Raw genomic sequence first — 4,850 nt, forward strand, 5'->3', positions numbered from 1 at the left:
TGCATATCCTGAAAATTCTCTCTCTGGATGCTTAGCATTCAGGAGAACTAGAATTAAATTTGAAGGCTTTAAAGGGAGAGCTTCGATTTCCAAGATCAGAGGAAGTCACAGACTGAGGGACTGGAGAGGGACCTTCCCCAAAACATGAACATCTTTTGATCTATGCAACTTTTTCTAGTCTCCCTTACAGCCAGCTGTGAAACCTGAACCTTGATATTAGTTCCAACTGTTGAATGGCATTAGATGATTCATCTCTGCTATTAACACAAAAAAGTAATACCATTTTCAGCTTTGCACATAATGCCTTTTGAGAAATAGATGAAGACATAAGGGACACCGAAGAATTATTTAATCTAAGCTTTTTTCCTTCAGCCCTGTATTTTGTCACTCTATTGAATGATTACACTCCAGTTTCTGCCCTTCCCAAGTTACTCTGGAGACAGTGACAAAGGCAGGAGCCATCTCATCCTGCTTCAGTGCCCCTCTCCTAAGGGAGGGCTGTGCATCTTTTATTGAAAAGTAATAAATGTTCTTTGGTATAACACAGTGAAAAGAAGGAGGGGAAAATCACCAAGCTGGTTTCAATATGCTCTGTTAATAAGCCAGAGCCACTGTCATAAAAATGCCAGCACGAGCATTGAAAATCAAAGTATAATCTCAATGATTCAGCTGTGAAATCTAATTTGGCCAAAGAGGGGGCTTGGAGATTTTTCCACCCTCTCTGGTCAACATGAAGCCTTGTGCATAAATAAAAATATTCTTATTTTTCCTTGCAATGAATCGTATGTTCTGTGGCAATCAAGATGGAGGAGTTTTTATTGTTGTGGTAATTCTTGGCATGGGAGATGGACTTTGCAGCTGAAAGACAATGGCCAATTTTATGGATTTTAGAGCTCTTATTTATTAGTGAGGACCTTGATAGAGTGGAATTTGAACACCCCATTCCTCTTCTCCTCTGCTATTAAAAAAGGGAACAATAAATCAAAGATGAATTGGTAGAAGTAAAAATGACGGTCAGGAAAAACCTTATGGTGTTGAATTTTGGGGAAGGATATTTGTAAACCAAAAACTTAGTTACAAATATCACTGTAAAATAATATTCTCTCTAAATTTCCCTGAAATCATGGACCATGTGCTGACTTGTGGATTCTGGGTGTTGAGCTGACCTCAGCTCACACTAAACCTCCTAAAAGTAAAGGATTTTTAAATCAAAATTTTGTAATAAGAATTGAGAATTTTGAATGCTGTGAGTGGGGAGAGAATGACATTTTACACAAGCATCTTAAAAGCTCCAGTTGTCCATATAACTTAGTGGTGGGTGGCCTAATAGCATGCATTTATTTGTGTTTTCTGGGGTTTGTAAGTGCTGTTATAACTATGGTAAATTATACAGAAAGAAATGAGTTAACTTCCCAGAGCTGGGAACAGAAAATATTTTCTTCTTCAGTGCCATTCTTGCTGCTGTTAAAGGTTTATCAAGAGGAAGCTGCATTTTTCCTCAGCACATTATTATTGTGATTGTTTCCCTGGCACTGACAGCAACCCCAGTACTTCCTCATTGTGTGGTAGATGTGCAAGAGCCTGCTCTGTCTCCCATTGAAATCAATAACTATCTTCCTTAATTAGCATTCAAATTACTATCAGTCTTTTAACATTACTATCAATTAGGCACAGCTCAGCCATGCCCTGTTGTTTGTCTGAATTCTTCCAGGTGAGCCAGGGTGGGATCACGGGCAGGAGCCAGACCCCAGGGATTTGGGTTGCACCCACTGATGGTCACAGGCTCTCTGAAATACTGCTGGATGAGGAGGAGGAGGCTCTCCTGAAACAACAGGCACAGCACAGCTGAGTTGATTGCCCTGTTCTAATCAAACAAATAACTTGGAAGTGTCAGAAATGTGATTACATCCACAGGAAAGGGAGCCTTTCCTCCTTTTTTCCTCCGTTGCTGGATGCTGAGGGCTGAAATGACATTGGCATGCAGTGAACTTTCCCCAGGAGCTGGGCTGGGGCCCAGAAATTAACACAAGCAGCTTTTTAAGGCACATGGGAGCAAGGCATAACTGGCTGCGAGGCTGCAGGTTGGAAAGCCAGGGCAGAATAGTGCTGGGTTTATTCTCCAAGCACTGTATATCAAGGAACTGATGTGGATGTTGAGGAGGCACCAAGGGAGCTTGAAATGATTGATGTGATTTCATGACTGCTCCAAAGCACCTGCCAAGGGGAACCTGGGATGGGATAATGCAGGTTCCAGGGACTGATGCTTGTGTTTGCTGTGCAGGATTGTTTCTCCAGATTGGGATCAGAGTATTTGCAGAGCTTCAGTCAAAGGAAAAAAAAACAACAAACAACAACAACAAAAAAAGAAAAAAAAAAGATAAAAAAAGGAAAGAACGAAACTGTTTTGATGAAGTTAAAGCACAGAACAAACTGGGTTCCCTGATGGCTCTACCAAGGTTTGTTGAAAATTAGCTGCTCAGCACATGGTGATATTTGCTAGCAAAACAGACTAAATGATCTAAACCAAAGCACATGGGGCTGTTATAAACCGCCTGTGCCTCAGATCAGAAAATTACTTAGCACTGGCAATTTACTCTAACATCCCTCCTCAATCTAATAGAGATTATCCTGTGGAAAGGTCTGTTTTCTACTCTGAAAACTCAGTCTGCCACCTATTTTCCTCTGTCCCCAAAGCTTGTATTACATTTACATTATTTAAACTCTTGACTTTTTTTATACTATTGTGTTTTACAGCCACGTGGTACATTTGAAATAATTCTGCATGTGGGAAAGAGAGGCAGACAGAAACCTGCTCTTTGGAAGCAAGGAGTATTTCCCCTTGGAGCTCTACACTTCACCTTCTCTCTGCATTTTCCTTATCTGACTTGATAGAAGACCCTCTTGGCAAGGATAGCAGTTGTCCATGTGGAAAAGTGACCTTTTAATTTATATTTTTCATTTTCTTGGATCCAGTGAGCATCTGTAAGAAGGAGTCTGCTCTGCCAGAGGGTTTTCAAGGGCTGCCAGCAGCTGGTCCATGTAGGTAAGGCAGGTTGCTGCAGACCAGAATGAACCTATTAGCATTAATTAAAAGACAGAAGTATCTAAGTGTGATGGAGCTTGCCTGTGCTGCTCCTGGAGAAGAATCTCAGTCTTATTAACCTCTTTGCTGTGCATTGAAGGACATGCTTTGGACATTACAGCACAGTCTGGTGTGACCACATCAGTAAATATGGGCAGAACCAGGGCTTCTCCTGCAGGATAGAGGGTGTGAGCTCCCACAAAATACAAGCACGGTACCCCAGTGCCCAGGGCCAGGCTGAACAGGGCTCCGAGGGACCTGATCTAGTGGTACCATGGCTGAGGGATTGTAACTAAACAATCTTTAAGGTCCCTTCTAACCCACAGCATTCTGTGATTCCTGTGGCCATTTAGACCTGTCAAAGTAGGAGATGAGAATTCAGGGGCAGGAAGGAGAGAAACTTCCCCCCCTTGCATCTCTGCTGTCTTCTTTATTCATTTACATCTCACAACCAGATTTAATTTATCTAGATGTGCCAGCTCAACGAAACTTCAGTTTCTTCTCTTAACTGCTGCGATAATCTCACCTCTGCTGTCTTCCGAAAATAGAAGAAGCCATGTAGATAAAATGGCCCATTTCAATGAGTATCTTTGAGATTTTTCAGCTTTCTTTTCTTCACATCACAGAAAACTTCAAACTTCACCTCAGCACCCGAGGCTCTGATTTCAATTTACATTAATTTCAGACAGCACAAAGCAATTCCCTAATAGCTGAGAGCATTGTTAATGCCTCTCTTTTTTGAGGTAAAGAAAGAAGAAAATGGTCTAAAAGAAATTCATATATTGTTCATAATAACAGTTTTCAATGAAGCAAAACCCTTAATGTTCCTATGAAAGTTCCTGTAATAAAATACATACAGTTCCCTGTTTGGCTCCTAATTCTTATTTTGCACTGTTTATTTGCTGAGATTTTCAATTTTCTGAGCAAGATGGGAAAAATGAACTCTTGGTGCTCAGTTCACAGGAGCCATCTCATCAAGGAGAAGTGAGTTTCCTCCCTAACCCTGAGTAGCTCACCTGCCTTCCATGGGTAATGTGGGGGATGAGGGGAAATCCTCACTTTGGGTAGGGTTTTCCAGTTACATCACAAGCTCTGATGGGGAGTCCCCAGAGGAGAACTTCAAAGATTGGTCACTTAAAACCCCAAAATCGTGATACATATTCTGACAGAAAGGTCGTAACATTTGCTTTAGCTTGGGAAACTGAAAAATGGCTTTATTTAACAGCAGTGCACTTATCCCCCTCAAAATGCGAATGAAGATTAATCCTCGGTCACGCTGGGAAAGACTTTGCTTTGAAATGGCTGTTACAGTGATTTCAAATTAACATACACAGCACACAGAGTGAATTCTTTTCCTCTGAGTGTGTCCACTCTGGGCACTTTTTACCACAATTTAATTGACTGCCAATTAATGTAGTCAGACATTTTTGAGGCCACGGTAGACATTTTCCCACATTAATCTGCAAACTGGTTGATAATTAATCTGAGACATCTATCTTCCCCAGCCCCAGAGATAGGTAAAACTACCAGATACCAGACACTTGGTACTAAAAACCACAATTATATCTTCATTTATAACAGCTGAGGAACAATGTTTAATTAGTTACATGGTATTATTTGTGGACAACTGACTTCCATATGGACAATGTCTAGAGTGCCTCAAGTCATATATTTGGGTTTGAAAATCATCTCAGGAAATAGTTTGCTCCTTTGTGCTTCTCCTCTGACCTTCTATTTAACACCAGCAAAAGAGAATGAAAAAACGGTT

At 40.9% G+C, this 4,850-nt stretch overlaps 1 long non-coding RNA gene across 1 annotated transcript; it reads left to right on the forward strand.

Annotated features, from left to right (window-relative positions):
* Positions 1-1,902: 1,902 nt before the first annotated feature.
* On the forward strand, positions 1,903-4,030 carry LOC148183621 (uncharacterized). The gene is made up of 3 exons (XR_015773476.1): positions 1,903-2,081; positions 2,282-2,456; positions 2,755-4,030. It is a non-coding gene; the product is annotated as an uncharacterized LOC148183621 (long non-coding RNA).
* Positions 4,031-4,850: the final 820 nt, after the last annotated feature.

This window comes from Pseudopodoces humilis, chromosome 11 (assembly GCF_049639895.1).
Source record: "Pseudopodoces humilis isolate 2021_Gansu_Grassland_sample_001 chromosome 11, ASM4963989v1, whole genome shotgun sequence".
Lineage (NCBI taxonomy): Eukaryota > Metazoa > Chordata > Aves > Passeriformes > Paridae > Pseudopodoces > Pseudopodoces humilis.